Source organism: Oncorhynchus mykiss, chromosome 13 (genome assembly GCF_057628025.1).
Source record: "Oncorhynchus mykiss isolate SJ-2025 chromosome 13, ASM5762802v1, whole genome shotgun sequence".
Lineage (NCBI taxonomy): Eukaryota > Metazoa > Chordata > Actinopteri > Salmoniformes > Salmonidae > Oncorhynchus > Oncorhynchus mykiss.
The window spans coordinates 68856018-68869509 of NC_143034.1; positions in this window are offsets into that span (position 1 = coordinate 68856018).

The following is a 13492-nucleotide window of genomic DNA, read 5'->3' on the forward strand; positions in this document are numbered from 1 at the left end:
TTCTTAGCTTCATCCATTGAAAATAGACATGTAAAATGATTCCGGGGATGAGCATGTACATTTTCAACATGTACCCATTGTTCCTCTTTAGCGTATTTAACTATATGTCGCAAGTGAAAGCCTTGGACATCTTTGGGTTATTTTCCCATTTAAAGTATGTTTTGACAGAGTGTACTTTTTTAAAGAACATCATCGGTGGGGTTATTGGTATTACTGAAAATAAATACAAAACTTTGGCAGCCATAACATTCTAAAGATGTTCTTCCACCTGTAAGATTTAAGGTGAGATTATTCCATTAATTAGATCTGTTTCATCTTTGTTGTTTGTTGCCACTTATCCTAAGTATTTCATATTGTTTGTGGTCAACTTAAAGGATTGCTGTAGATCGTGAATTATTATTTTTATTTTTCCTATTGCCATCTTTTTTTATTCACGTAAATGTTATAACCTGATATTTTGTTTTATTCTGCAAATATTTCTAGCAATTGGAGCATTATGTTTTCAATATTGGTCAGGTATATCAGGAGATCATCTGCAAATAAGTTTAGTTTAAATTAATGTTTACCAATACCGATACCTGTTACATTTGGGTCCTGTCTAATTATTTTAGCAAGTGGTTCAATTGCCAGTGAAAACATGAGGGAGATGCCCGTCTTTTTCCCCTTTCTAAATCAATTGCATCAGATAATGTATTATTTGTTTATATTTTTGCTTTAGGAGATTTCTACAGAACTTTTATTACATTTATTATTTAATTGATTCATCTTATACAGTATGAAAATGAACTTCTCCTCTGGGCATGTTAAATGTAGCCAGGTGGTAAAAGCACATAGCTGTATTCATTTATATCCACTAGATAGCACAGCCTAAGTCTCCTCCGGACATGTTAAAGAAGTTGAACCAACACAACCTAAGTCTCCTCCGAACATGTTAAAGAAGTTGAACCAACACAACCTAAGTCTCCTCCGAACATGTTAAAGAAGTTTAACAACACAACCTAAGTCTCCTCCGAACATGTTAAAGAAGTTTAACAACACAACCTAAGTCTTCTCTAGACATGTTAAAGAAGTTGAACCAACACAACCTAAGTCTCCTCCGAACATGTTAAAGAAGTTTAACAACACAACCTAAGTCTTCTCTAGACATGTTAAAGAAGTTGAACCAACACAACCTGAGTCTCCTCCGAACATGTTAAAGAAGTTTAACAACACAACCTAAGTCTTCTCTAGACATGTTAAAGAAGTTGAACCAACACAACCTAAGTCTCCTCCGAACATGTTAAAGAAGTTGAACCAACACAACCTAAGTCTCCTCCGAACATGTTAAAGAAGTTTAACAACACAACCTAAGTCTCCTCCGAACATGTTAAAGAAGTTTAACAACACAACCTAAGTCTTCTCTACACATGTTAAAGAAGTTGAACCAACACAACCTAAGTCTCCTCCGAACATGTTAAAGAAGTTTAACAACACAACCTAAGTCTTCTCTAGACATGTTAAAGAAGTTGAACCAACACAACCTGAGTCTCCTCCGAACATGTTAAAGAAGTTTAACAACACAACCTAAGTCTTCTCTAGACATGTTAAAGAAGTTGAACCAACACAACCTGAGTCTCCTCCGAACATGTTAAAGAAGTTTAACAACACAACCTAAGTCTTCTCTAGACATGTTAAAGAAGTTGAACCAACACAACCTAAGTCTCCTCCGAACATGTTAAAGAAGTTTAACAACACAACCTAAGTCTCCTCCGAACATGTTAAAGAAGTTTAACAACACAACCTGAGTCTCCTCCGAACATGTTAAAGAAGTTTAACAACACAACCTGAGTCTCCTCCGAACATGTTAAAGAAGTTTAACAACACAACCCGAGTCTCCTCCGAACATGTTAAAGAAGTTTAACAACACAACCTGAGTCTCCTCCGAACATGTTAAAGAAGTTTAACAACACAACCTAAGTCTCCTCCGAACACGTTAAAGAAGTTTAACAACACAACCTGAGTCTCCTCCGAACATGTTAAAGAAGTTTAACAACACAACCTGAGTCTCCTCCGAACATGTTAAAGAAGTTTAACAACACAACCTGAGTCTCCTCCGAACATGTTAAAGAAGTTGAACCAACACAACCTAAGTCTCCTCCGAACATGTTAAAGAAGTTTAACAACACAACCTAAGTCTCCTCCGAACATGTTAAAGAAGTTTAACAACACAACCTGAGTCTCCTCCGAACATGTTAAAGAAGTTTAACAACACAACCTGAGTCTCCTCCGAACATGTTAAAGAAGTTGAACCAACACAACCTAAGTCTCCTCCGAACATGTTAAAGAAGTTTAACAACACAACCTGAGTCTCCTCCGAACATGTTAAAGAAGTTTAACAACACAACCTGAGTCTCCTCCGAACATGTTAAAGAAGTTTAACAACACAACCTGAGTCTCCTCCGAACATGTTAAAGAAGTTTAACAACACAACCTGAGTCTCCTCCGAACATGTTAAAGAAGTTTAACAACACAACCTAAGTCTCCTCCGAACATGTTAAAATGTTAAAGAAATTTAACCAACTAAGTCTCCTTTGGGCATATTATTGACATGACCCAGCAGTTTGGTTCCCATCTCTCCCTATACTGTACACACAGGGTCAGGTGAGGTTGGTCAGCAGCCGGCTTTAAGTCAACAATCTCAGTGTAGAATCAACACTAACTTTAACCTTCATCCATAAACCCTTAGAACCATATTTACTCAAAACACCATAAAAAGACAAAGAAATACTACTGTACATAAATACTAAAGCACATTGATCCATTATGTCCACATCCACATTGATCCGTATGTCACGAAAAGGCAAAAATATTGTGTTGGCAAATGTTCAGAGACATTCACTAGGCCTCTACCTCTAGGTCCTAATCTACTATGGTAGTTGCTCCACATGTTCCTCTGATAAGGTACTGTAGGTGGAATATATCCACTCCTCTCAGATCTAAACATGTGCCTCGGGACTAGAGGCCAGGTGTTGTTTCAGGACAGTGCCAGAGAGTTCAGTGGTGTTTTATCTGTCCCCTTAGTTAGATTTCATTACAGGAAACTCATCTTGCCAAGGAGATGAAAAGTAGCAATTTCATCTGCAATAGTTTTGTTTTTCTCAAAACGCTAAGCTCAGTTGCAAACTGACGAACCTCTTAAATAATATGGCAAGAGTAGGTAGGCAGACTTAATTTACTGGTATTTTAAATAATAAGGCAAGAGTAGGTAGGCAGACTTAATTTACTGGTATTTTAAATAATAAGGCAAGAGTAGGTAGGCAGACTTAATTTACTGGTATTTTAAATAATACGTATAACGAATATGAGTGCTACTGTTGTCATAGATAGCAATTTATTCACTTAGCCAGCCCTCACACATTGGAAACTTGTGATTTCAATTAGCACTGCAGATAATTGCTCTCATCAGTGATCTATTTTTAGATACAAGATTTTAGTAGTTTGATTTTGTCAGCATCTCTGACGTACAACTCTTGGCTGTAGAGAGGGGAGTGCAGAGAGTCTAACGTATTTGTTGTGGGATAAAAATATGTTGGCATAGAGCTGAAAAGTGTTTGGTTGACTTCTGCACATAGCACCTACCACATTTTGTATGCACGAGTAAAGTATTTATATCATGAATATGTGTTCTATGTCGGTCTCCCCAAAGTATTTTTCTGTACAGGTTTATAGAAATCTCGCAACTTGCCAGCCTGTTTATATTTCTGTCTGTCTGTCTCTCCGTCTGTCTTAACTCTGTGTTTGTCTGACCTCCCTGGTTCCATTCCTCTAAGTCCCAGGTGTCTTGTGTACGATTCAGTATCTTTAATACCTCCCTGACACCAGTCCTCTAAATATCAAGTGTCTTGTGTACGATTCAGTATCTTTAATACCTTCTTGTCTCTACTCCTCTGTCCCAAGTGGTTAATTAGGAAGATTAGCCTCCAAGGTCTAAATCCTGGATGACGATGGAGTCAGAAAGTCATATTCTCCATGATATGAGCATACCCTGCTATAAACTAGAGAGGAGGTGAAGATATAGCAGTAAGGTCATATCTAGCTCAACCACAATGACCTGTATCTTTGTTTGTACGTCACAGTGAATTGCTGACACACATTGACCTACTATTCCCCTTCTCTGTGAAGCATCACACAGTGAATTGCTGACACACATTGACCTACTGTTCCTCTTCTCTGTGAAGCATCACACAGATGCACAGAGAAGGTCAGACCCACATGTTAGTACATAAGAGTATGATGCATTCACATTGTGTACCCAGTATTCTGCTATGTAATTTAGCAACACTTAACCAGTACCATATGGTAGAATATAAACAAACAATACCAAACCAGAAGCATTTAATAGGAGAGCAACAACCAAAGCCAAACCAGAAACATACAGTAGGAGAGCAACAACCAAGGCCAAACAGAAACATACAGTAGGAGAGCAACAACCAAGACCAAACCAGAAACATACAGTAGGAGAGCCACAACCAAGACCAAACCAGAAACATATAGTAGGAGAGCAACAACTAAGACCAAACCAGAAACATACAGTAGGAGAGCCACAACCAAGACCAAACCAGAAACATACAGTAGGAGAGCCACAACCAAGACCAAACCAGAAACATACAGTAGGACAGCAACAACCAAGACCAAACCAGAAACATACAGTAGGAGAGCAACAACCAAGACCAAACCAGAAACATACAGTAGGAGAGCAACAACCAAAACCAAACAGAAACATACAGTAGGAGAGCAACAACCAAGACCATACAGAAAAATACAGTATGAGAGCCACAACCAAGACCAAACCAGAAACATACAGTAGGAGAGCAACAACCTGAGACCAAACCAGAAACATACAGTATGAGAGCAACAGCCGAGACCAAACCAGAAACATACAGTAGGAGAGCAACAACCAAGACCATACAGACACATACAGTAGGCGAGCAACAACCAAGACCAAACCAGAAACATACAGTAGGAGAGCAACAACCAAGACCAAACCGGAAACATACAGTAGGAGAGCAACAACCAAGACCAAATAGAAACATACAGTAGGAGAGCAACAATCAAGACCATACAGAAACATACAGTAGGAAAGCCACAACCAAGACCAAACCAGAAACATACAGTAGGAGAGCAACAACCAAGACCAAACAGGAAACATACAGTATGAGAGCAACAACCAAGACCAAACAGAAACATACAGTAGGAGAGCCACAACCAAGATCAAACAGAAACATACAGTAGGAGAGCAACAACCAAGACCAAACCAGAAACATACAGTAGGAGAGCAACAACCAAGACCATACAGACACATACAGTAGGAGAGCAACAACCAAGACCAAACAGAAACATACAGTAGGAGAGCCACAACCAAGACCAAACCAGAAACATACAGTAGGAGAGCAACAATCAAGACCATACAGAAACATACAGTAGGAGAGCCACAACCAAGACCAAACCAGAAACATACAGTAGGAGAGCAACAACCAAGACCAAACAGGAAACATACAGTAGGAGAGCAACAACCAAGACCAAACAGAAACATACAGTAGGAGAGCCACAACCAAGATCAAACAGAAACATACAGTAGGAGAGCAACAACCAAGACCAAACCAGAAACATACAGTAGGAGAGCAGCAACCAAGACCATACAGACACATACAGTAGGAGAGCAGCAACCAATACCAAACAGAAACATACAGTAGGAGAGCCACAACCAAGACCAAACCAGAAACATACAGTAGGAGAGCAACAACCAAGACCAAACAGAAACATACAGTAGGAGAGCCACAACCAAGACCACACAGACACATACAGTAGGAGAGCAACAACCAAGACCAAACAGAAACATACAGTAGGAGAGCCACAACCAAGACCAAACCAGAAACATACAGTAGGAGAGCAACAACCAAGACCAAACAGAAACATACAGTAGGAGAGCAACAACCAAGACCAAACAGAAACATACAGTAGGTCTCTCTCTCTCTCTCTCTCTCTAAGGGCTTTATTGGCATGGGAAACATATGTCAACGTTGCCAAAGCAAGTGAAGTAGATAATAAACAAAAGTTAAATAAATAATCAAACATTAACAGTAAACATTACATTCAAAAAAGTTCCAAAAGAATTAAGACATTTCATATGTCATATTATGTCTATATATAGTGGTGTAATGATGTGCAAATGGCACAAAGTACAAAAGGGAAAATAAATATAGTTTGTATGTACAATGGTGTTTGTTACTCACTGGTTGCCCTTCTTGTGGCAACAGGTCACAAATATTGCTGCTGTGATTGTACAATGTCGTATTTCACCCAATATATATGGGAATTTATCAAAATTGGATTGTTTTCAAATGCTTTGAAATATGAGTTTCTAATATGGTCATACATTTGGCAGGAGGTTAAGAGGTGCAGCTCAGTTTCTACCTCATTTTGTGGTTAATGTGCACATAGCTTGTCTTCTCTTGAAAGCCTGGTCGGCGTTCTTTCACAATAGCAAGGCTATGTGTCACGGTGCGTGAATGAGGACCCAAAAGCGAATTAACGTGAACAGAACTTCTTTAATAACAAAACATAGGTAGACTCAGATGGACCGGCAGATTCCGACAGGACAGGACAAGGTTGCAGCAAACATGACGATAGTCTGGTTCAGGCATGAAAAACACAAACAAGAATCCGACAAAGACAGGAACAAAAACAGAGAGAGATATAGAGGACTAATCAGAGGGAAAAAGGGAACAGGTGGGAAAAGGGGTGACGAGGTAGTTAGGAGGAGACAAGGAACAGCTGGGGGAAAGAGGGGGAGAAAAGGTAACCTAATAACGACCAGCAGAGGGAGACAGGGTGAAGGGAAAGGACAGAAACAAGACACAACATGACAATACATGACAGTACCCCCCCACTCACCGAGCGCCTCCTGGCGCACTCGAGGAGGAAACCTGGCGGCAACGGAGGAAATCATCGATCAGCGCACGGTCCAGCACGTCCCGAGAGGGAACCCAACTCCTCTCCTCAGGACCGTACCCCTCCCAATCTACTAGGTACTGATGACCACGGCCCCGAGGACGCATGTCCAAAATCCTACGGACCCTGTAGATGGGTGCGCCCTCGACAAGGATGGGGGGGGGGGGAAGACGAGCGGGGGCGCGAAGAACGGGCTTGACACAGGAGACATGGAAGACCGGGTGGACGCGACGAAGATATCGCGGAAGAAGAAGTCGCACTGCGACAGGATTAATGATCCGAGAAATACGGAACGGACCAATGAACCGCGGGGTCAACTTGCGGGAAGCGGTCTTAAGGGGAAGGTTCTGAGTGGAGAGCCAAACTCTCTGACCGCGATAATATCTAGGACTCTTAGTTCTACGCTTATTAGCAGCTCTCACAGTCTGCGCCCTATAACGGCAAAGTGCAGACCTGACCCTCTTCCAGGTGCGCTCGCAACGTTGGACAAAAGCCTGAGCGGAGGGGACGCTGGACTCGGCGAACTGAGATGAGAACAGCGGAGGCTGGTACCCGAGGCTACTCTGAAAAGGAGATAGCCCGGTCGCAGACGAAGGAAGCGAGTTGTGGGCGTATTCTGCCCAGAGGAGCTGTTCTGACCAAGACGCAGGGTTGCGAAAAGAAAGACTGCGTAAGATGCGACCAATAGTCTGATTGGCCCGTTCTGCTTGACCGTTAGACTGGGGGTGAAAGCCGGAAGAGAGACTGACGGAAGCCCCAATCAAACGGCAAAACTCCCTCCAAAATTGAGACGTGAATTGCGGACCTCTGTCCGAAACGACGTCTGACGGAAGGCCATGAATTCTGAAAACATTCTCGATGATGATTTGTGCCGTCTCTTTAGCAGAAGGAAGCTTAGCAAGGGGAATAAAATGAGCCGCCTTAGAGAACCTGTCGACAACCGTAAGAATAACAGTCTTCCCCGCTGACGAAGGCAGTCCGGTGACAAAATCTAAGGCGATGTGAGACCACGGTCGAGAGGGAATGGGAAGCGGCCTGAGACGGCCGGCAGGAGGGGAGTTACCGGACTTAGTCTGCGCGCAGACCGAACAAGCAGCCACGAAACGACGCGTGTCATGCTCCCGGGTGGGCCACCAAAAACGCTGGCGAATGGAAGCAAGCGTACCCCGAACGCCAGGGTGGCCGGCTAACTTGGCAGAGTGAGCCCACTGAAGAACGGCCAGACGAGTAGGAACGGGAACGAAAAGAAGGTTCCTAGGACAAGCGCGCGGCGACGGAGTGTGAGTGAGTGCTTGCTTTACCTGCCTCTCAATTCCCCAGACAGTCAACCCGACAACACGCCCCTCAGGGAGAATCCCCTCGGGGTCAGTGGAGGCTACTGAAGAACTGAAGAGACGAGATAAAGCATCAGGCTTGGTGTTCTTAGAGCCCGGACGATAAGAAATCACGAACTCGAAACGAGCGAAAAACAGCGCCCAACGCGCCTGACGCGCATTAAGTCGTTTGGCAGAACGGATGTACTCAAGGTTCCTATGGTCAGTCCAAACGACAAAAGGAACGGTCGCCCCCTCCAACCACTGTCGCCATTCGCCTAGGGCTAAGCGGATGGCGAGCAGTTCGCGGTTTCCCACATCATAGTTACGTTCCGACGGCGACAGGCGATGAGAAAAATACGCGCATGGGTGGACCTTGTCGTCAGAGAGGGAGCGCTGAGAAAGAATGGCTCCCACGCCCACCTCTGACGCGTCAACCTCGACAACGAACTGTCTAGAGACGTCAGGTGTAACAAGGATAGGAGCGGATGTAAAACGATTCTTGAGGAGATCAAAAGCTCCCTGGGCGGAAACGGACCACTTAAAGCACGTCTTGACAGAAGTAAGGGCTGTGAGAGGAGCTGCCACCTGACCGAAATTACGGATGAAACGACGATAGAAGTTCGCGAAGCCGAGAAAGCGCTGCAGCTCGACACGTGACTTAGGGACGGGCCAATCAATGACAGCTTGGACCTTAGCGGGATCCATCTTAATGCCTTCAGCGGAAATAACAGAACCGAGAAATGTGACGGAGGACGCATGAAAAGTGCACTTCTCAGCCTTCACAAAAAGACAATTCTCTAAGAGGCGCTGGAGGACACGTCGAACGTGCTGAACATGAATCTGGAGTGACGGTGAAAAAATCAGGATATCGTCAAGGTAAACGAAAACAAAGATGTTCAGCATGTCTCTCAGGACATCATTGACTAATGCCTGAAAGACAGCTGGAGCGTTAGCGAGGCCGAAAGGAAGAACCCGGTATTCAAAGTGCCCTAACGGAGTGTTAAACGCCGTCTTCCACTCGTCCCCCTCCCTGATGCGCACGAGATGGTAAGCGTTACGAAGGTCCAACTTAGTGAAAAACCTGGCTCCCTGCAGGATCTCGAAGGCTGAAGACATAAGAGGAAGCGGATAACGATTCTTCACTGTTATGTCATTCAGCCCTCGATAATCTATGCAGGGGCGCAGAGACCCGTCCTTCTTCTTGACAAAAAAAAACCCCGCTCCGGCGGGAGAGGAGGAGGGGACTATGGTACCGGCGTCAAGAGCTACAGACAAATAATCTTCGAGAGCCTTACGTTCGGGAGCCGACAGAGAGTATAGTCTACCCCGGGGGGGAGTGGTTCCCGGAAGGAGACCAATACTACAATCATACGACCGGTGTGGAGGAAGAGAGGTGGCCCTGGACCGACTGAACACCGTGCGCAGATCGTGATATTCCTCCGGCACCCCTGTCAAATCACCAGGCTCCTCCTGTGAAGAAGAGACAGAGGAAACAGGAGGGATAGCAGACATTAAACATTTCACATGACAAGAGACGTTCCAGGAGAGGATAGAATTACTAGACCAATTAATAGAAGGATTATGACAAACTAGCCAGGGATGGCCCAAAACAACAGGTGTAAAACAAGGCCGTGGGCTCCCTTAACTGTCTGAGAGGAATGTTATGTTCCCGAGCCCAGGTCTCGTCCATAAAACAGCCCTCCGCCCCAGAGTCTATTAAGGCACTGCAGGAAGCTGACGAACCGGTCCAGCGTAGATGGACCGACAAGGTAGTGCAGGATCTTGAAGGAGAGACAGGAGTAGTAGCGCTCACCAGTAGCCCTCCGCTTACTGATGAGCTCTGGCTTTTACTGGACATGAAGTGACAAAATGACCAGCAGAACCGCAATAGAGACAGAGGCGGTTGGTGATTCTCCGTTCCCTCTCCTTAGTCGAGATGCGGATACCTCCCAGCTGCATAGGCTCAGCACCCGAGCCGGTAGAGGAAGATGGTAGTGATGCGGAGAGGGGGGCAACGGAGAACGCGAGCTCCTTTCCACGAGCTCGGTGACGAAGATCAACCCGTCGCTCAATGCGAATAGCGAGTTCAATCAAGGAATCCACGCTGGAAGGAACCTCCCGGGAGAGAATCTCATCCTTTACCTCTGCGCGGAGACCCTCCAGAAAACGAGCGAGCAAAGCCGGCTCGTTCCAGCCACTGGAGGCAGCAAGAGTGCGAAACTCAATAGAGTAGTCTGTTATGGATCGATTACCTTGACATAGGGAAGACAGGACCCTGGAAGCCTCCTCCCCAAAAACAGATCGATCAAAAACCCGTATCATCTCCTCCTTAAAGTCCTGATACTGGTTAGTACACTCAGCCCTTGCCTCCCAGATTGCCGTGCCCCACTCACGAGCCCGTCCAGTAAGGAGAGATATGATGTAGGCGACACGAGCAGTGCTCCTGGAGTAAGTGTTGGGCTGGAGAGAAAACACAATATCACACTGGGTGAGGAACGAGCGGCATTCAGTGGGCTCCCCAGAGTAACACGGCGGGTTATTGATTCTGGGCTCCGGAGATTCGAAAGCCCTGGAAGTGGCCGGTGGATCGAGGCGGAGATGGTGAACCTGTTCTGTGAGGTTGGAGACTTGGGTGGCCAGGGTCTCAACGGCATGTCGAGCAGCAGACAATTCCTGCTCGTGTCTGCCTAGCATCGCTCCCTGGATCTCGACGGCTGAGTGGAGAGGATCCGAAGTCGCTGGGTCCATTCTTGGTCGGATTCTTCTGTCACGGTGCGTGAATGAGGACCCAAAAGCGAATTAACGTGAACAGAACTTCTTTAATAACAAAACATAGGTAGACTCAGATGGACCGGCAGATTCCGACAGGACAGGACAAGGTTGCAGCAAACATGACGATAGTCTGGTTCAGGCATGAAAAACACAAACAAGAATCCGACAAAGACAGGAACAAAAACAGAGAGAGATATAGAGGACTAATCAGAGGGAAAAAGGGAACAGGTGGGAAAAGGGGTGACGAGGTAGTTAGGAGGAGACAAGGAACAGCTGGGGGAAAGAGGGGGAGAAAAGGTAACCTAATAACGACCAGCAGAGGGAGACAGGGTGAAGGGAAAGGACAGAAACAAGACACAACATGACAATACATGACACTATGCTCACTGAGTCTGTATATAGTCAAAGATTTTCTTAATGTTGGGTCAGTCACAGTGGTCAGGTATTCTGCACTGTGTACTCTCTGTTTAGGGCCAAATAGCATTCTAGTTTGCTCTGTTTTTCTGTATATTCTTTCCAATGTGTCAAGTAATTATCCTTTTGTTTTCTCATGATTTGATTTGGTGAAATTGCGTTGCTGTCCTGGGACTCTGTGGGGTCTGTTTGTGTTTGTGAACAGAGTCACAGGACCAGCTTGCTTAGGGGGCTCTTCTCCAGATTAATTTCTCTGTAGGGGATGGCTTTGTTATGGAAGGTTTGGGAATCGCTATAGGTGGATGTAGAATTTAACAGCTCTTTTCTGGATTTGGATAATTAGAGGGTGTCGGCCTAATTCTGCTCTGCATGCATTATTTGGTGCATTATTTGGTGTTTTACATTGTACACAGAGGATATAATTCAATTCAAGGGGCTTTATTGGTATGGGAAACATGTGTTAACATTGCCAAAGCAAGTGAGGTAGATAATATACAAAAGTGAAATAAACAATAAAAATGAACAGTAAACATTACACATACAGAAATTTCAAAACAATAAAGGCATTACAAATGTCATATTATACATATATATATATATATACATACAGTGTTGTAACACTGTACAAATGGTTAAAGAACACAAGGTCAAATAAATAAGCATAAATATGGGCTGTATTTACAATGGTGTTTGTTCTTCACTGGTTGCCCTTTTCTTGTGGCAACAGGTCTCTCTCTCTCTCTCTCTCCTCTTTCTATCTGTGTCTGTCTGTCTCTCTCTCTCTCTCTCTCTTTCTCTCTCTCTTCACAAATATGCCAGGCTCACACACACTTAGTATTAATCTGGTAAATACAGTAAACCCCACCTTTGATTAGCATCATGCCAGGCTGCAAATATAGTACAACCCAGCTGTTGACTAGCAACATGCCAGGCTACAAATACAGTAGACCCCAGCTGTTGATTAGCTTCATGCCAGGCTACAAATACAGTAGACCACAGCTGTTGATTAGCATCATGCCAGGCTAAAAATACAGTTGACCCCAGCTGTTGATTAGCTTCATGCCAGGCTAATGTCTCACAAAGCTATGGCCACAAGGGACAGGAGATGTGTGATTTAGTGTGTGATTGTGAGTGTCTGTGTGTCACTGTACAATATAATTTCTAATTCAATGGGTTTATCAAAGGCCACTCATATTAGTTGGGAGCAATGAGTGTAAGCACATCTTGTTCAGAGTGCAATCGATGGAAAACAGCAAGGAACCTGCTCTCCACAATGTTCCCATTATTCCTAAACTGATGGGATTCAGGTAGTGCCAGCTAGGACCCTTGTCTTTCTTAACACACTTTTTGCTCTCCAAATCCTCTCTCTCTGTCTCTCTCTCTCTCTCTCTCTCTCTCTCTCTCTCTCTCTCTCTCTCTCTCTCTCTCTCTCCCTCCCTCTCCCTCTCCCTCTCCCTCTCTCCATCTCACTCTCACGTTGTCTGTCACCCTCTCTCTTTGTCTCCCTCTCTCTTTGTCTCCCTCTTTCTATCTGTGTCTGTCTCCCTCTCTCTCTTCATCTCACTCTCTGGTTGTCTGTCTCCCTCTCTCTTTGTCTCCCTCTCTCTCTGTCTCCGTCTCTCTCTGTGTCTCCCTCTCTCTCTGTGTCTCCCTCTCTCTTTGTCTATTTCTCCGTCTGTCTCCCTCTCTCTTTGTCTGTCTCCCTCTCTCTCTCTTTGTCTGTCTCCCTCTCTCTCTATGTGTCTGTCTCCCTCTCTCTCTCTCTGTGTGTCTGTCTCCCTCTCTCTCTGTGTGTCTGTCTCCCTCTCTCTGTGTGTCTGTCTCCCTCTCTCTGTGTGTGTCTGTCTCCCTCTCTGTCTCCCTCTCTCTCTGACTCCCTCTCTCTCTCTCTGTTTCTCCCTCTCTCTCTCTCTGTTTCTCCCTCTCTCTCTCTCTGTTTCTCCCTCTCTCTCTTTGTCTCCCTCTCTCTCTTTGTCTCCCTCTCTCTCTTTGTCTCCCTC